This window comes from Mus musculus, chromosome 10 (genome assembly GCF_000001635.26).
Source record: "Mus musculus strain C57BL/6J chromosome 10, GRCm38.p6 C57BL/6J".
Lineage (NCBI taxonomy): Eukaryota > Metazoa > Chordata > Mammalia > Rodentia > Muridae > Mus > Mus musculus.
The window spans coordinates 67,293,556-67,313,912 of NC_000076.6; the positions used below are offsets into that span (position 1 = coordinate 67,293,556).

At 45.5% G+C, this 20,357-nt stretch overlaps 1 long non-coding RNA gene across 2 annotated transcripts; it reads left to right on the top strand.

The window, feature by feature from the left end:
• The first annotated feature begins 10,457 nt into the window (after positions 1 to 10,457).
• Gm46229 lies at positions 10,458 to 20,074 on the top strand. 2 transcript variants are annotated; one of them, XR_001779791.2, is made up of 2 exons: positions 10,458 to 10,926; positions 19,861 to 20,074. It is a non-coding gene; the product is annotated as a predicted gene, 46229 (long non-coding RNA). The 2 variants fall into 2 exon arrangements; XR_001779790.2 differs by lacking the exon at positions 10,458 to 10,926 and adding an exon at positions 18,078 to 19,095.
• Positions 20,075 to 20,357: the final 283 nt, after the last annotated feature.

The following is a 20,357-nucleotide window of genomic DNA, read 5'->3' on the forward strand; positions in this document are numbered from 1 at the left end:
ACACACACACACGTGCACACAGGCACAAACGTGCATGCATGCAGCCCACTAAATAAATGTTAAAAAAAAAAAAAGCTTTAAATTCCAAATTGCCAGCTATCATGAATTTCTTCAAGGTTTTTTTCTTGTTTGGGGGCACTTTCTAAAACTGTAGTCCAGACTGATCTGGAACTCAGTATGTGGCGCATTCTGGCCTCAGACTTAGAGCAGCAATCCCGTTCAACCCTCTGATTGCTAGGGCTGCAGATGTGAGCCACCTAGCCTGGCTTGAATTTCTTCAATTCTTGTTTTTCATCTCTCAGACCCTCTTCCTCCTTTAATATTTGTATTTAAAACTTAAACATTTTACATTTTTATTTTGAATTTAAATATTTTAAAATCTTAAAGTATTTATTTACCGTGTGTGTATGAGTGTTTTGCCTATATGTATTTATGAGCACAACCTGTATGACTGGTACCCACACAGGTCAGAAGAGGGCATCAGGTCACCTGAAACTGGAGACACAGGTGATTGTGAACCACCATATGAATGCTGGGAATCGAACCCAGGTTCCCTGTAAGAATGGCAAGCATTCTGAACCACTGAGCCAACTCTCTGGCCCCACATCTTCCTTCTTGAAATTTGTATTCCATTACCAAATAAAAATCGCAGGAGTCGATTGCTTTGGACTAGGCTGCGTGCGCTGAATTCCACTAGACCAGACCGAGAGTTGGATGTGGACAAAATAGTGCAACTCCACACACTGTGTCACCAAACCAAGACTGTGGTCTCTCCCTCCTGGGAATCAGAAGAGAGAGCCAGGTTATTAAGTGATCAAACTGGCAAGCCTGTCTCATGGGGGCAGAGAGAAGAGCCACTAGTCAGGAAGGCAAGCAGGTTTTATGTGAGAGTCAGCAAGATGAGGGTCTCTGAGCTGATACAGGCTGCTCAGATTAACTGGGAACTGGATGTGCTTGCCCAGTGTAGCTGAGCTTTGGGACGATAAGAGAGGTGTTAATTTTCCTGATTGCCCAACCTACAAGATCCCTGAGGAATGATGAATTTAGGCTTCTGTTTACCTGGCCAGAGGCCTTCTGTTTAGGACAATGTTACCAGAACTGCCATTTTGAAAGGCTTTGGACCTAACAGTGGCCTTGTTTTGTCCCAGATGCAAACCTAGAAATCTCACAAACAGTATAAACTTTGTTTACAGTAAGAAGTCGTAACCTCCCCTGCAGCCCTAGAGACTTGTTAATGTTATAAAGTATGGTTACATGTTAAGTACACCAAGAAATACCGGATGGCCTCATCTCTCCCCTTAGCAGTCCTTTGGGATGTAAAGACACCATAGCATGGCTCTCCTCGGGGAAACCCCACAGCCTTGCTTGGTAGTATCTTCTTTGTCTGAGAACCTCTCTCTATAAAAGTGTTTCATTAACCCCGACATTTAAGTAACGCTCTTCCTAATAAATTCCAAAGCTGCTTTCTTTTGGTTCTTCCTGAAATTCTTCTTGGAAACCAAATATAGATTCCTGGCTTCACCTGAGTGCAGACCTCTGAGAAGAACCCCTCAGGCGGCCGGCAGAAGGTACCAGGTTGTGTACTGGCTCCTACCAGACTGCTGCTGAGGCAGTCACGTTAGCTTTTTAGAATCCAGAAAGGGCCGGTGCTATAGCTCAGTGGTAGTCCATTGGCCTAATGATCCAGGCCTAATCTTTAGTACCAGCCCAAGAAGCCCTGAGGAAAGGGTCTGCTACATTGAACAAGGTTTTGAGGGAAACCGGGAGAACTCGATTTATTATTTGTTTATTTATTTGTTTGTTTATTTATTTATAATGTGTAGGCATATTTTGCTTGCCTGATGGAATTGCACCACATAAGGACCCAGTATCCCTAGAGGCCAGACGAGAACATCAAATCACGTGGGACTTACTTGAGTTACAGAATGCTGTGCGTGGCCCTGCGGGTGCTGGGCCCTGAATCTGGATCTTCTATAAGATCAGCAAATGTTTTTAACTGCCGAGCCCTATCTCTAGTTCACCCCTCCCCCCTTTAAAGCACAGATGGTGGCTTCAAATGACTGGATCTGGGTGTGGATGAACCATGTCCCCTCCTCTTTGGTACTGTTTTGTTTGCTTGTTTGTTTTGTTTTGGGTATGTGTGTGCTACTAAGATCTCAAACACAGCAGACAGCTACTCCATCATAAAGCCATAGCCTCGGCCTTCTTTTTACTTTTCTTCACCTCCTTTAAAGTATTTTTTAGATTTTTCTTACTTTGTCTATAGGAATGTTTTGCCTGTATGTATGTATGTATGTATGTATGTATGTATGTATGTATGTATGTGATGTGTGTGCCTTGGAGGTCAAGGGGGGCAACCTGGAGTCACAGTGAGCTGCCAGGTGGGTACTGGAAATTGAACCCAGGTCCCCTTGAAAAGCATCCAGTACTCTTCCCCACTTCGGCCCCCTTACTTTTCTTTTGAGACAGGGTCTCCCTAAAGGACCCAGACTGCCTTAGAACTGATCTCAGGCTCACAAATAGCTAGGACTTCTCGGCACCACCCGGCACAGCCTTTCCTTAACTTCTTTAAACTTCAGTTGGTGCCGTTTTTTTTTTATCTCTAAAACAAGGGTCAAAATAGCCCGCTGATAAGACTGTGAACATCTTGAATCTCATGACTCATGCGTTTAAAACTCAATATATTAAAAACTGAGTCTCTCCACTTCCACCCCCCCCCACCCCCCACCCCCTCACCCCCTGCAGGCACTATCTATTTGTTTGTTCCCATCTCAGGGCACAGTATGGACTTCCTAGCCAGGCGCATTAGCTTGACTCAGAAACCTTAGTAACAGCCTCAGTTTATTACCAGTGCACTAAGCATTCTCTAGCCTGAAGTGGGCACTCCTCTCCCTCCCACCCCTCCTCTTTCTGTCTCTCTCTTTCTGTCTCTCTCTCTGTCTTTCTCTCTGTCTTTCTCTCTGTCTCTGTCTCTGTCTTTCTCTCTGTCTCTGTCTCTGTCTCTGTCTCTCTCATTCTCTCTCCCTCTCTCCCTGTCTCTGCCCCTCCTCTCTCTGTGCAGTAACGGCCATTGAACTGAGGTGGGAGTTAACTCCCTGTAGGTCCATGTTTGATCATTAAGATAGTCATGTAGCACATGCGACCCTGATTGGATGAGCAACACATGATCATCTCTTTCATTGTTCTGAGGGAGAATGCAGAGAGCATAATGACTCCTCATTGGTTCAGTTGAGAAGATGCTAAAAAAAAAGAAAAAAAAAAAAAAGACTGGTCGCAATAAAGCAGCGAATCCCCACCACTAGGACCCATAAAAGACAGCTAGGCAGGGCGACATAGAGGTCTACAAGCATTGTGTTCATTCCTGCTGTGGTCTTCTTGGCAGATCACAGCATAATCCCTTCTCTGTGTTCACACAGAACACTGCACCTCCATTAGACCCAGCACTTCCTGATTTTGTAGTTATGGAAAGTCCCCTGCTACCTGAGACTCCTACCGTGTGCTCAAAGCTATACTTAGTGTGGATCTCGGGGCGTTATACTTCTCTACATATATGAGTACAGTTTATATGAGGCACAATAAGAGATCAACAAAAATAATGAATACTAAAATGACGCAACTGTAAGAAGATATTATAATAAACAGCTATATATGTTGTCTCTCCCTTTGAATGGTATCATATTCACCTTCCTTTCTGTGCAGATGTTAGATAACGAAAGACCTAACGGAGATGAAGGGAGGGGGGAAAAGGAGCGTGGTGGTCACGTGACATAGCTCTAGGCTACTGTGTAAGCCCCCTGGAACGTAACTACGGAAGTACGATAGCAGCACTCTGACAGCCCCGATGACTACTAAGTTGTTCATAGGCCGGTAGCAAACTGAGAAGAAAAATGTTGGACAAGGGGGTGAATTGCGTACCGGATGGGACAGTGAGGGACGGCTCAAGATTTCACCGTGTTTCTCGGAAAGGCAAGTAAAATAAAACATATCAATTACTTATTTCTGGAATTCTCCATTTGGTATTTTTCAAAGTGTGGTTGACCGCTGGCAAAGGCCACTGAAACTTTGGGGAACATAGTTGTGGGCAAGGGGAACTCTTATGCCTGTTTTTCCCACTGTCTAATTTTAGACCGGCAGTCATCCAAGAGCAAGGACTTGTCTTTCTCATTTGCCACAAAGCACGGTAGCTAGTGCCTTACAAGGAAAAGCCACAGTTTTGTTTTTTTTTTCCTCTCCTTTTTTCTCTGTACTAGCTATTTTTCTTATGCTGCAACAGAATACCTAACAGAAACAAGGGAGGGAAGGGTTTATTTGAGCTCACAGTTTGACAGAACTGCCCATCATTGCGGTGGGTGGGGCATGAGCTGGACAGTCACGCTGCATCCAAAGTCAGAAAGCAGGAGTGGGAATTCTGGTGCTGTGTTAGGGTTCTCTAGAGTCACAGAACGTATGGAATGTCTTTCTATATTGAGAGAAATTATTATGATGACTTATAGTCTGTAGTCCAACTAACCCAACAATGGGCAACTGTGAACCAGAAATCCAAGAATCTAGCAGTTGCTCAGTCCCACAAGGCTAGTTGTTTCAGCTGGTCTTCTGTAGAAGTAGGTTCCAACAGATGTGCTGGCAAGTAAAATGCAAGCGGGTGAAGAAGAGCGAATCTTCCTTCTTCCAATGTCCTTATGTAGGTCTCCAGCAGAAAGTGTGGCCCAGATTAAAGGTGTGTACCGACAATGCCTTGATCTGGGACTTGTTTTGTCCCAGGCTGACCTTGAACTCTTTGCCTCAGTCTCCTGGGATTAAAGGCTAGTACTATCTTGCCTGGGCCTAAGCTTTTTATGACCACTATTCTTCAAGATCTCCATGCCAAGATGTAGGTCAGAAACTTGTGTCTTCTAGCCTCAAGATCTGGATCACAGGTGAGCCTTTCAATTCTGGATTGTAGTTCATTCCAGATGTGGTCAGGCTGACAATCAGGAGTAGTCATTACAGGTGCCTAGCTTGCTTTCTTCCTTTCTCTTTTTTAAATTTAGTCCAGGACGCCAGACCATAGATTGGGTGGTGCTACCTACATTCAGAATGCATCCCCCTTTCACAGCTAAACCTCTCTAGAAAAATCCTTACAAATGCACCCAGAAGCGGATCTCCCTAGTACTCAAGATCGAATAATTCTATGATCAGATATAAGGGGGCTTTCCCCTGGCACCGAGTAATTCTCCAGCAGATATCAAATGATTGTTCTATAATTTAATTCAATTCAGGTGAGGGGCTCAGTCTGATAAAACTGCCATGCTTGAGACAACAGATATGCACACGAGAATCTGGTCCATGCTGTGGGCTAACTGTAAATTGACTCTGGCTTGCTAATTTGTTAGGCACTCAGGACTCAGGGAAACACGCTCATTGTGGTACTATAAAACACTACTGATGAAGCCGATAAGGGGGTGCAAAGGGCCAAGGTGTGGGGGAGGTCACAGAGCTGTTGCCAGAGAGAGAGAGAGAGAGAGAGAGAGAGAGAGAGAGAGAGAGAGGAGCTAGGGCTCCTGTGGGCTTTTTTGAAACCTCAAAGCAATTTGTGGATCATGTGAGTGCTCAGCTACTGCTCCAGGACAGAGCCTGCCTGCCACCAGGCTCGCTGCCATGACGGTCAGGGACTCACTCTCTGACACTGCAAGCAAGCCTCCAATTAAATGTTTTTTTAAAAAAAATGTTGCTTGGCTTATACATAGCATCTCCTCACAGCAATGAAAAAAAAAAAAACAAAAACAAAAACTAGACAGTTACAAGCACCTTTTCCTATGCTGTGAATTAAATGTATGTTGGAGTGTGGGACCTTGGGATAGTCTGAACATGTCCAGACATGTATTCAAGATCGGATTCTCTCCCCATCTCGGAGTTCTTGTTTGTAAACCAGGCTGGCCTTGAACTTGTGGCAATCCTCCAATCTTTGCCTTCCAAGTACTGGCATCCATCCCTACACTTGGTGTGCTGTTTCATTATGTAGTCCCGGCTGGCCTCAAACTCAGGGTTCTCTTGCCCCACACTCCTAAATACTGGGATTTTAGATATAAACCATGTCATTCAGAGCTGTCCCTTGTCACCTTCCATGGCTGTGACCGAGGAGTTCCTGAGAATCCAGACACAGGTTTGATTCAGGAGTGACAAGCCTTGATGACTGCAGAGAGTCACAACATTGCATCATGTGGTCAGTTCCTAAGAATCTGTTTCTACTCCCACCCCCACCCCCATCCCCACCCCCATCCCCCATTCCTTTCTGATGTCAGCCAGCTCCGAATGGGGTCTGATTTATTTACTATTATTGCTGTGCTGAAGTATCACAGGCTGGACTATGTATCATTCAGAAATGTATTCCTCAAGATTCTGGAGGCCAGGAGTAGGTAGGGTGTGAGTAAGGTGGTTTCTTGTGAGGCTCCTTGACTCTAGTCAGGTTGTTGATGCATCTTCCTGTGGTCTTCCTTTTTCTCTTATTTATGTCTTCCTCCCCCCCCCCCCCTTCTTAGGGGGTCTGTCCTACTGGATTAAGATCTATTCATGTGATAAGTTACCTATATTTCTGTGTTAAAGCCCCATCTCCAAATAAGTGCACATTTTGAGGCAAGGGGCGGGGGGGGGGGGGGGCGGGGTTAGAACTTCAAAACACCAGGGTCAGAATTCAGTCCAGAACAGCAGCTAGTCAATCATTTCCTCTATTTAGCAAAGGTTGTAGTTTTGTTACCAGACCAGGGATGGGAAAAGAGCGTGGTCCAGCAGAGGTAGCCACGGCAACTGGGTCCAACGAAGGAGGATTAGGTAGGGTGGGTGGATGGGTGGTGGCTTCCAGATTTTGGGAATTGGTTCTGATGGTTTGTCTTAATTCGGATCACAAAGTCATGCTTCCAGACCTGAGAGTCTGTGCCCTGAACTGGCTTCGATTGGTAATGAAGAATTGCCGTACAGCCAATGGCTGGTCAGGGAGACGGAGGGGGTACTTTTAGATTGAGTTGGCAAGGGATCCTCAAGGGAGGAAGAAGGAATCCATGATGGGGGTGGGGGCAAGGAGAACAGACTTACCGGCCTGCCGACATGTAAGGTTCCGGAAAGTGACCCTAGGGACCATTCCCCTGATTGGGTCTGGGGTAGCAGAGATGAAATATGGATTTAATAAATACTAATTCAAGAATAGCTGAAAAGAATGTGTGCCTGTGGGGAGGTCTAGAAGTGCCCAACCATTGAGCTAGTCTAGGTATATCAAAATTACCGTGTGTGTGTGTGTGTGTGTGTGTGTGTGTGTGTGTATGTGTGTATGTGTGTGTGTCTTTCATTGGAGAATCCAGAGCTCTTGGGCAGATGCAGTGCGCATGTGACCTGCTGGGAGCCAAAGTGGTTTAAGTAACTCACTGTTACTTATAACTGGAGGCTCCCAAGAGCACTCATTCTGGGGAGACATTGAAGGTAGATCTGGGCAGCTCTACTGGGCAAAGCTGCTGTGGTGAGTGCGGCTGGTGTCCCCAGGACGATCTGTCGAGCCTTGTGCTCTCCACTTATAGTCCGTGCAGTCCCAACACTGTGGTTGCCTGCATAAAACCAGCAAAAGATAAAGCCAGTGAACATACCAGAACATGGGTGGGGGAGGGGCACATGAGCCCCAACCTCTAGCTGTCAAACATTTGACAGTTGATGGTTTGCTGGGGAGGGCAGAGTCACTTTACTTTAGGGATGGAGTGTCTGGGAGGTGGCTCATGCTCTGGTGGTTGGCCCACATCCAAGGGTATATGTGCTGTACAGCTGGATGCATCGGGTATTAAATGAGGGGTGGAGAGATGGCCTTGTGGTTAAGAGCATTTGTTGCTCCTGTAGAGGATCCGAGGTTGGTTCCCAGCACCCACATGGCAGCTCACCGCCATATGTATTGTGAGCATAATTCTCAATACGTATTAACACTCAGAAGTTATGGGCCATCCTTTCCCTTTTCTTGTTTTTTATGGCACTGGAGAAGCTAGAGCCTCACACACGCTAAGTAAGCAGGCCGCCACTGAGCTACAGCCCCAGGCTCTTCTGGAGGATTCTATGCTCCCTTCAGACCTCTGAGGACACTAGGAACACTCACGGTACACATGGATACATGTAGGCAAAACACTCATACAGATAAAATAAAATAATTTTTTTTGTTTTTTGTTTTTTTGTTTGTTTGGTTTTTTTGTTTGTTTGTTTGTTTGTTTTTTTTGAGACACGGTTTCTCTGTATAGCCCTGGCTGTCCCGGAACTCACTCTGTAGACCAGGCTGGCCTCGAACTCAGAAATCTGCCCGCCTCTGCCTCCCAAGTGCTGGGATTAAAGGCGTGCGCCACCACGTCCGGCTAATAAATAATTTTTAAAAATTAGAATCAAACCCAAGAACAGGACACGAAGTCCTGAGACCAAGGCAGGGCGGGAGCCTCTGGGAGAAGTTAGAGGAGGCAAGGAGAAGAAATGTAATTGAAATACATTGTGTGCATGTACAAATTTTTCAAATGATAAATACAAACATTATATTACATAAATAAGTACTACCTAGACTTTAAAACCTGCAGCTTAAAGATTCTCTATACTTTCTCTAAAATCATGATTTCTTAGTGAGTTGTATTAAATAGCTTTCAAACTTTGGTTTATTTGTTTCTTTTTTCCCTCCCCTCCCCCTCTCCCTCCCCCTCCCCTCCCTTCCCCCTCCCCCTCCCTCCTTCCTTTTCTTACTTTCTTTTTCCTTTCCTTTCTTTTTCCTTTCCTTTCTTTTTCCTTTCCTTTCTTTTTCCTTTCCTCCTCTCCTCTCCCCTCCTCTCCCCTCCTCTCCCCTCCTCTCCCCTCCTCTCCCCTCCCCCTCCCCCTCCCCCTCCCACAGGGACCCAAATGCTTTCTTGTGGTCTCTAATCTCAGTGTTTTCAATGCCTTGTCTCCAACGGGAGCCAATTTCCCCTGTTGCCACAGAGACATACTTTGAGAAACTCTGCTTTGCTCTCCAGCAGGTTTACAACACTTCCTCTCTGGGAGATGAGTCTTGCTTGAAAGTCATTTAGCTACTTAGTTGCAGGACACCCACTCTCCTATTGCAGGTTCTACACATGTTCTCTTGTTCTCTTGTTTGCTCTTCAAAATGGCAGCATCTCCTGAGCAAGCCTCTCCCGATTTCCTGTGTACCACACAAGCCCTTCTCACTCTTAGTTCGTGACCTTTCTTGTAATCAGGAAAACAGAAGAAAATTGAGACAATCATTTGGGAAATGTCCTTCCTTCCTTCCTTGACCAGTACCACGATGCCCATGATGCCTACGGCTGTGTATTCCTCCCCTCCTGGGTTCATACCATGCTCAGATCCCAGCTGTTCTTTCATAATTCTTGTTTATTTCTAATCTAGTCCTCATTCTGCCTTTCACTGAAAGAGATGCCTTAAGCCAGACTCTAAAACTTCATGAACTCTGGCCCTCTGCTCTCTCTGCTGAGATTCTGATGTAAAGATAGGGCACACCTTGGCACAGTGAGCTCAGTCTTATCTTCCCAATGGTCAGCTCTTACTCAGGGATGAAGGGTTGTTTTCTGCTTCACTTCGTGGTCCTGGCTCCCACAATCTGCTCTTCCTTTTCTCCCATCTGGCTCATAATGCAAGCTCACCTTAATAGAGCTCACCATTAAACACCTTTCCCATCACTGTTTCTGCCTCTCTACTGTCCAGTCATGTCCCTACTTTCTTTCCCTGTGGAACAAACTCAGAAGCTAGAGAGTTTGTTTAGCAAATAATAATTTAGCAAATAATAGCTCTTGCTTTTCTTCCAGAGGACCTGAGTTCAGACGGGATCTGATGCCTTCTTCTAGTTTCTATAGGTGTGTGTGTGTGTGTGTGTGTGTGAGAGAGAGAGAGAGAGAGAGAGAGAGAGAGAGAGAGAGAGACGAGGCACATGTAGGCAAGACAATCTTGGAAACCAAAAACAACAAAAACAAAACAAACAAACAAACAAACAAAATGCATACACATAAAAATAAATGAATCTCCAAAAATGCTATTAAAAAAAAACCAAACAAACAAACCCTAACTCAAGTTCTCAGGGCTAAATTTCAGATGGCTTTTTGTTTGTTTGCTTTTGTTTTTTTTTTTGTTTTTTGACCTTGAACTGATTGATAATCCTGGAATTACAGGCCTGCATCATTTGCCTGACTCCAGGAACCTATTTGATGTTACCTAGATACCCACAGGGAATCTCAAATGGAATGAGTGCCAAACAAAAGTATGGATACTCACTAGAGCAAACAAGCAAGCAAGCAAACAAAAAAACCCCAAATTACTCCTATATGCCAATATAGGGACCTTTGCTAGAAATTGCAGAATTGTTAATGTTAAAAGTGATGATAAAGCACTGTCACCAGAATGTCACTGAAGGTGCTGGCACCCTGATCTTGGCCTCCCCAACCTCCAGAACTGTGAGAAAGAAATTTCTGTTCCTTAGTAATAAAAACAAAACTAAGCCCGCTATCATTCTTCCTTGTTGACTTCTTGTCTGACACTCATTTCAGGTCATTACTGACTCCCTCTTTCCTTCCTGACATTTATTCTCGAGGCTACATGTAATGTCAGCTTTACTTGTCAACTCTACACAACCAGGAATAACTTGGGAAGAGTCTCAGTGATGCACTGTCTACTTGGGGTTGGCTTGTGGGCGTGTCTTCGAGGGATTGTCTTAATCAAGCTAATGAAAGCCCAGTCTACTGTGGGCAGCACCATTCCCTATGCAGGAGGTCCAGAACCTTACAAGAGTGGAGAAACCAAGTGAAGTGTAGCGATCAAGTGAGCATCAACGTATTGACTTCTTTCTGTTCTTGACTGTAGATGTGATAGGACCAGCCCTCTCAAGCTTCCACTGCTGTGACTTCTGTGCAGTGATGGACTCTAATCTGGAATTTTTAGGTGAAGTAGAACCTTTTCCCTTAAGTTGCCTTCTGTTGGGGTGGGTGTTCCACCATGGCAACAGAAATGAAATTAAGACCCCACTCTCTTTTCTCCATCTTGGACCATGCTAACTTCCCCTCTGAGTACCCGAAGCCTCTCAGCTGACTCTCTTGCCTCTCCTCTCACCATTTGCTTCTTACAGCTACATGACTACCAAAGTTAAAATAATGAACTTTTCTTTTCCTTGCTTAGCAACTCTCCTTCTCTTTTCTTTTGGACTACAGAGTGGACCCAGGGCACTGTGAATGGCAGGCATATACTCTACCAGCAAGCTGCACCCTCAGTCCTATTTTTATAAAGCATCTCACTAAATTACCTAGACTTGTTTTTAGCCCTATGTTACCCAGGCAGGCCTTGAATTTATGATCCTGTTGTCTTAGTCTTCCAAGTAGTTGGGATTACAGGACTGTGGTATTATGCTCATCTCCAAAACCCTTGCACACCAATGAAAAAGTCCAGATCTCGGCTTTGTCCTGTAAGATACTACAAGGTATGACATCTGTCTGCTGTTCCAAAGCTGCCAGCCTTTCACCATATGCCTCACTAAGTGTACTCTGGGCCCAGCAGTCTCTCTGCTCTGTGAAGTGTCCAAGCTTGTTGGTGTGATGCTAGACAGGGAAGTCTTTTCCTTGTGACCATCTGGTCACAGCTCCTGTGTGAGTCCTTCCTAGTTACCACCCCGTGGGGTGACACTGCTCCCTGGGGGCGTTGAGAACACGTAGGAGGGAATCTTTTGAACACAATGATTGGGGGTGCTCCAGGCATTTAGTGACACGGTGGGAGAGAAGGTGGGAAGTGTCTAAAATAACAGGCAATATATGGTCAGACTCTCAGCAAATCCTAGTGATAGACTGTCCTTCCATATAGCCCAGTGTTAAATGTTGTGCTGTGTTACACAGCCACACAGGGAAAGTAAAAAACAAACAAAACAAAACAAAACAACAACAACAACAAAAAAACCAACCTAAAAACCTGTGCCAAGAATCCTGCTGTAGAGCTTCAAATACTTAGTGGCTAAGTATTCTTTGCTGAGTTTTAACATCCTTGACATCTCTGGAGATGATGCAGTAGTCATGTGAATTGATTTTTTTTTAAAGTCATGTATTGGGTTCGTCTGATGTGGCTTGTATTCTAAGGCTAAATACTGACTCCTGAAATCTGGTTGCCCCAAATGAGCAGACCCTCATGCACACCAAGTGAAGCTGTGTAAACCTTGTTCCCCAATTTAACTGGCCAATATAAGGCTAGAGCCTGTGATTGGGCAGTGGAGGGAGAAAGATGAACTTGAGGATTGAGAGAGGGGGTTGCAGGAAGAGAGAGGGAGAGTTGTAGGGATGTGGAGGAGCCACCACGAGGGGAGATGGACCATGAGCCCGTGGCCAGGAGAAACAGCAAGTAACATGGGAATATATGGCTAGGGTATAAGTCAGAACAGCTCCAAATCTTCCCAATCTAGGCTCGCAGTTTGTAAATAAAATACCTGGATTGTGTGTCTTTTACCCAGGCTAGCTAGAATTATACAAAATTACTACAAAGTCATTTTTTTTGTGTGTGTGTTGCATAAAGCATTACCCAGAGTTGTTGACTATTGAGGTAACTCCATCATGAAAGGTTGTGTTTCCTGCTAGCATTTGAGTGGCTTGTAGCATGCCTATAATCAGTGGGTGAGTATGGCTTCTTACATTCATGGTGATTCAATGTATGGAAGAAAACATCAAACAGCTTCATTCTGTCTTCAGGTCTAGTCATGCCCGTCATGTGCCGATGGAATTAATTCTTCCATGACTAGGTCTCCCACTTCCCCCTTTTATGATCGGTAGAAACATAATGCATTCATGTATGTGCATATACTTATATGTCTGTACACACACACCTGCATGTACTTAACTTATGGGCATAGGCAAACTGTACCATCTGAGTTTCCTTTTGATGTCCTTAATGTGGCTCTGAGTAAAGGCTCTTGGCTCTGATAGAGCTGAGAAATACCAAGGAAGGAGTTGAAAGATGGCCACAAGGGTTGGTGTTTGGGGGAAGGGATAGAGAGATGCTACTCAGAGGGCACAGGCTTCATTTAGACAGAAGGACTACAAGATATTACACACATGCTGACCACAGTCTGTAACACAATATATTCTTTATAGATATCAAGGTCCCTTTACTTCTGAACCCAGTCCCCTCCCCCTCATTTAATGATAGTTGGAGACAGTATTTCACTATATATCCCAGGCTAGTTTTGAATTTGAGATCTTGCCTCTTTCAATCTTTCCAATTCTGGGGTCACAGGCAAGAAACTCTTCCTTAGAACCGTGTGCATAGGAAGGAACTTAGCTCATGATATTCTTCTGTCACCTCCCAGCTGTCACTAGGCCCCAGAGTATCAATCTTGTGGTCTTCAGATGAACCAAAGACGCAGGCCCAGACCTGGAACTGAAGGTGTGGCCCTGCCTCCCTCAGCACTTGCTTCAGCTTAGAGGAGAGCCAGGAAAGTTTCCCACCATTAATAACACTCCAGGCCCCAAATTCTTGAACTTCTCTAGAGGTGTAGGACACAATTTGAGATTTAACTGATTTCGCCTGGCACTCTGGTTTGTCAGGGTCTCCAGAATAGACATGGGACACGGTGAACAGGATGGCGGCTCAAGGCAAGCAGGGTGGTATTGAGCTGATAGTCACTGATCCCACAGTACTCAAAGCCCAGGGCTTTGGGGCTGCTTGCTGCCTCTTCCTGTAGAGCTCAAAGAGATTGGAGAACTGGGCTCTCTCAGGAGGTTTACTCAGAGTCAGATATGTCCACTGACCAAGGCTCAGACACCATGACTAATACTTTAAGTCTGATTCCTTGTGTGATTGGACCCCAAGGAGAATCTTCAAAGGGGTCAGGCTTGTGGGATGAACGCTCTGGGCAAGCAGAACAATTCTGTACAGCCTGCATTGTCTCTAGGGGGGTTCTCCATCAGCCCCCCCCAAAAGGAGGTGTGGGCATGGGCAGGACCAGGCTTTAATTAGCATTCTCAGACCCTTCATATTTGTACTGGGAAGGCTTCCTTGAACTGTGATGAGATAGGCTCTAGAGGAGAGATAGCCTCTCTCCCCCAACGGGCCATTGTTTCACAGGGTCTCCAGACTCATGAGGGTGAGGCAGGAGGATTGTTGTGAGTTCAAGGCTGGAAAACCTCAGGTTATATGTTGGTCAAGTAGCTTGATGTAGTCATGTATTTCATTTAGATATGAAACACATTGAGTAATGCATTTTATCTTACACTGTCAATCTGTCACTGAGGGGAATCAGTCAGGACAGGACAGGGCGCAAGGCAGAGACCATGGAAGAACACTGTTTACTGGCTTGCTCTTTGCTATCAACCTTATTCAGCTCTGGCCCACCAGCCTAAGGATGGTGCCGCCCACAGTGGGCTGGACCCTCCCACGTCAATCATCAATCAAGACAATCCCTCACAGATCCCGCTGCAGTCCAATCTGATGGAGGCACTTCTTCAGTCGAGCTTCCCTCTTCCCTGGTGCCTGTGAGTTGTGTCAAGTGAACAATAAAAACCCACCAGGAGAGTTAGTAAGGGCACGCAGCATCAGAGTCTGATATCTGAAACCAGATAAGGACGTGAGGATCATACTGGGCAGCTCTACTTGTTGCAAATGATCCGAAAAGAGGTGAGCAGAGGGGAGTCCCGTCAGCTGGTCCTTAGAAACCAGGTTATTACATGTCGGTTACCAGACTTAACATGCGTTCATTCAAGGTAAGTCTCAGAACTCTAGTGCAAAATATACATATATTATCATCTTTATTTTGAATGTGGAAACATAAGGCTGGGCATGGTGGGGCACACTTTTAATGCCAGGCAGAGGTGCATGGATCTCTGTGAGTTCAAGGCCAGCCTGGTCTACAGAGCGAGCTTCAGGTCAGTCAAAGCTACACAGTGAGACTCTATCTGAAAAACCAGCCCCTCCTTAGAAACGAATGGGAAATCCAGGCAGAGAAAGTTGCTCAGAGTCCTACAGTTGGTCAGGGCAGTGCTGTGCTTGGGCCTGTCCAGCTCTGATGTCCGTGTAGGCTCTCCTTCCCGCATGCACTGGTGTCAAAGTGGTCAGTGTGGTCTTGCTATGCCCAGAGACATCATCCCAGAGGCCACAGGGTAGACGTCTGGGAGGGGGAGGACCACGAGTCATGGTGGTCTAGCACGGTCTATGTAGTAAAGCCCTCTCTGGAAAAAAAAATAGTAAAACAAAAATTAAGCAGGCAAAATTCCTTTGGATTGAAAAGAAAAAAAAAAAAACAAACAAACCTGTATCAGCATTGATCTTGGATTTTTTTTTGTTGTTGTTGTTGTTGTTTTTTTTTTTTTGTTTTCTCTGTGTAGCCCTGGCTGTCCTGGAACTCACTCTGTAGACCAGGCTGGCCTCGAACTCAGAAATCCGCCTGCCTCCGCCTCCCGAGTGCTGGGATTAAAGGCGTGCACCACCAAACCTGGCAATCTTGGATGTTCTAAGCCGCATTCTATCATCGTCATTGTCGTTGTTGTCCTCCTCCTCCTCATCATCATCTTTTTACTTTTTGTTTGTTTGTTTGTTTGAGACAGGATATTTCTCTCTGTGTAGCCGCTAGCTGTCCTGAAATTTGCTCCATAAACCAGGCTGGCCTTGAACTCAGAGACCCACCTGCCTCTGCCTCCCAAGTGCTGGGATGAAAGGTGTGCACCATCACTACCACCATCATCTGGCTTCTGCTTTTTGTTTCTATTCGTTTAATTTTTAAATTTTTTATTTATTTATAGGCAGGTGAGGTTGCTCAGTGGGTAAAGATGACTCAATCCCTGGGAGCCAAGGGGTAAAGGAAAGAAAGAAAACCAACCAATCAACAGACAAATGAAATAAACATATATATTTAATTATTGAGTGCAGGCCACAGGCCACAGTTCTTGCCCATCTCTGTGCTGAGGCGGTATCTGTCTTGCTTCTGCTGATGAGCTGCGTACTCTAATCCTGCTGCCTTTCAAACTTCTAAGCCTTTGTGGCATTTTCCTGTTCTCACTTCGCTTGCATCTTGCCCTAGGAGTGCTAAAGGCACAGATGTGGGCCCCTGATCTGGCTAGCTCTGTGAATTCTGGGAACTGACCTCAGGCGGCTGGCTTGCCCAGCTAGTCTTTTACCCATTTTTCCTGGCCCAGGCTCTGTTTTATTTATTTATTTTCAAGACTGTGAGTCACAATCCAATATAGAGCCAAATGGGCGGGGGATGGGGGTGGGGAGCCTGTCATGAAAAAAATTGGCAAAATTGAAGGGTTTTTAAATGCTCAATGAACAAAAATTGATTAGAATAAAACCTCTAGTGAAGGTGTTTCTGGCTATGCTTGCCTGTGTCAAAAACCTGACACAACCTTGGCTCTGAGCACACAGTGTGTCTGCATGTGCTCAGCATGCTGTCACACTATGATACAACTCAGCTCAGAGTTGAGCCTATTATAGATCATTAATTACAGAGCTACACTGCATGTACAGCGTTCTCTGCTCTTCTAGAAACATAATGGTTTGAATACACAGAGGCTTTACTTGACTCCTTACCGTCATTCCGGAGCATGGAAACACTGTATGGCTATTGTATGAGATTGTAATATGATGCAATGTTTGATTTTTGAAATTGCCGTTTAAGTCTGAGGAAGTGGCTCATCGGTTAAAGCACTTGCCAGACAACCAGGAGGGATCCCCAGAATCCACATAAATGCTGTGTGGGCGTGGTAGCTCACCCGTAATTCCAGGACTAGGTAGATAGAAGTAGAGGTGTGGGAATCACTGGAGCAAGCTGGATGTCTAGACTAGCCATGTAGGTGAGCTCTGGGTTCAATTGAGAGACCCTGCCTCAATGAATAAAGTAGAGACAAAGAGGACCCCACACATCAGTCTTGGCCCTACACAGTCACACAGAGATACAGACACACACACACACACACACACACACACACACACACAGACATGCATACACTCAAAAGTACACACATGCATGCATGCATACACATATACACACATGTGCACAATTCATGCACACACACGTGCACACACATATACACATATACATGTGAACACACATTCATACATGCATACAACATACACATGTTGCCTGTGCCCTGGACAGCTCTCCACTCAATGTTACCTGCTCTTGGGGTTGAGGGTGAGGTGGTGCAGAGTCAGTGACACAGACTCCCGGGAGCAGATGAGAAACACTGCCGCAAGCTCATCTGAACACTGCTGCAAGCTCCTTTAATACCCTCCACCCACCCCACGCCCCATTGGTCCCAAGAAAGTGTCTCTTCTAAACAGCAGTTCCGATTGTTTGACATTGTTTGCACTAGCAATCCTTGCTCTCTCAGGCAGGCCTCAATTAGGTCCTCCTGCAGGAGATGCTTTTGTGGCTGTACTGCTCTCAGTGTTCACACAGAGCACTGTTCCTGCTACTTACACACACACACACACACACACACACACACACACACACACACACACACACACAAACACACACATGCATGTACATACTCACACCCACACCCACACATGCATATACAGACACACACATGCACACACGCACACATGCACACACTGGCAATATACATGCATCTATACACAGATATGAATGAGTACATGCAATACACACATGATATGTAGAAGGTATTGTTTAGAGGGTAGGAAATGGCTTGCTGTACAAGTGTGAGGGCCTTTGTTTTGGTCCCTATCATTCATCTATAAAGTCAGGCATGGCAGCAGGCCCCAGTAATCCTAGTGCTGGCAAAGCAGAGAGTCTCTGGGCTTACTGGCCAGTTAATAGACTCCAGGTTCAGTGAGAGACCACGTCTCAAAAAAATAAGACGGAAGGGGCTGCTCTTCCAGAGAAGCTGGCTTCAATTGCCTGCATCTTCATGGCAGTTCCTAGCTGTTTGTGACTCTAGTCCTCCGGGCTCTGATGCCCTCTTCTGGCCTCTCTAGGTACCAGGCTCCCATGCTGTGCACAGACATACATGCAGGCAAAGCATTTATGCCATAAAAATAAATAAGATGGGACATGATTGAAAAAAGGATGCTGCCTATCTTAATTAGGTTTTCTGTTGTTGTGGCAACACACCATGATTAAAAGCAAACCTGGGAGGAAAGGGTTTATTTTAGCTCGTGAGTTTCATGAAGGGAAGTCAGGGCAGAGAGCATGGAGGAGTGTCACTTCCTGGGTTAGTCCCTCGGGCTTGCTCGGCCTGCTTGACCGGCTGCCCAGAGATGGTGGCTGAGGTTCCCTCTTCTCAGATGACGGTGACTTGAGCCAAGGTGACCAAAAACCCAAACAACAACAACAACAACAACAACAACAACAACAGCAACAAATCCCACCACCACAACAAAACAACCAGTACACCCTCTCCGCATGAATGGACACAGATAACTCACATACACACACACATACACACACACACACACACACACACACACACACACACTAGACAAAACAATATTTAAAACTTGGAAACCATTTTAAAAGTTGCTGTCGCAGTTGCTAATTGGAGTGTTATAAAATTTCCCTTAGTAGGGGCAGGGGAGTCAGCTCAGTGGTGGCGAGTTCCAGAGCTCAACTCCCAACCCCCACAGTGCAAAAACTGCAGCAGCACATTTATTTGCAGTTAGGCATTTGTTTCTTCTACCTTTATGTATCTTCAGGTCCAGTTTTTCTATTAAATATTACAGGAATGGTCACTTGGCTCCACTTTAATTGAAAAATGCCTTTTAACATCATCTGCATTTGGCTAGCCATCTCAGATCATTTGATTATGCTTCTTTTACACAGGTTGAAATGAAATATGACTCTGTTCAAGACTCAGACCGAGACATGCATGGGAAATCACACGTATTCACCTTACTCCCTTCTGCCCACACCGTGTAGGCATTAATAGCGATGCCCCCATCCCTGTCTGTATCAGATGCTCATTCTGACCTTGGAGAAACAAGTCCGTTCATTGTCTTCCTCCTTGAAAGAGAAATTAAAAACTACTAAACACACATTTCCCCTCTCCCAGTTCCAAGTCTGCTTTCCACCACATCCTGTCTGGACATAAAAATGCAACCTCCGATTCGAGTTTGTTATTGGTAAGGACTTCCAGACACTGGGAAGCAACTCCTTCCTGCCACAATCTCCACCCCTCCAGAGAGGGGGGTGGGGAAGAGAGAGAGGGAGAGAGGAGAGAGACAGAGACATAGACACGAGACATAGAGAGACAGAGACACACAGAGAGACAGACAGAGACAGACAGACACACACGGAGACAGAGAGAGTAGAGAGAGACATGAAGATAGAGACACAGACACAGGGACATAGAGACAGAGAGGCAGAGAGTGGCACACAGAGAGACAGACAGACAGACACAGAGACACCGACACATGGACCCCTCTCCACAAACACACACACACACACACACACACACACACACAGAAGAGACACACAGAGATAGAGACACAGTGGCAAAGACAGAGATACAGAGACATAGACATAGGGAGACAGAGACACACAAAGACACACACAAAGACACACACACACACACACAGAGAATTAGGCCCAAAGTTTCAAATGGTTCTTACAAAAAAGGTCCAGCTACTTTTTTCATTATAATAGGACCCCTCTTCTAGCAAAGGAAATGGACAACTTCCCGTACGATTTTAACACTTCTACAGGAAGGCTCTGGTTACATTCCAGAATAAAAGATGGCTAGACAGAGCTGTCAGTTCTGCGGCAATAAGAATGACTTAAGATAGTGGAGCTTTTCTCAGGACCGTGGAATTGTGGGTCATAGATAGCTGTTTTTGCTATAGTCCTCTACGTGTCATAACCCATTGGTATCCTCGCTGTAATTTCAGGCTGCTGCCTCCACCCTTCAAAACTGCAAGAGTCAAGATTCTACAACAAGAATGTCTCTGCCAACTTGCTGCTAACTGGGAAGCATAGTGAGTCATTGACAGGGCAAAGGAACAAGACAGGCAATCTTTACTGCCTAACACAGGGTATCAACAACGGTCAAAGGGGGAGTTTTCCCTGTCTTTAAAATAACATTAAAGAGTCAGAGGACCAGGACAGCGGCTGTGTGATAGTGTTTTCTAGACATGGCGGGGATGTGCATCGATCCAGTCCAGCAATACGTTTACCTACACAAGGCTTGCATCATGACCACGGGGGTTGAGATGTGGATGGAGGAAAATTCACAAAATCTCACCATCAGAGTTCACTTGACACAAATCTAGGCATAGCCGGGAATAGGGAAGAGGAGTTGCCTCCTCCATCAGACTGGCCTGTGGGCATTTCAAATTGGTAACTGATGCAGGGGGATTCCACTGTGGCTGTATAAGAAAGGTAGCTG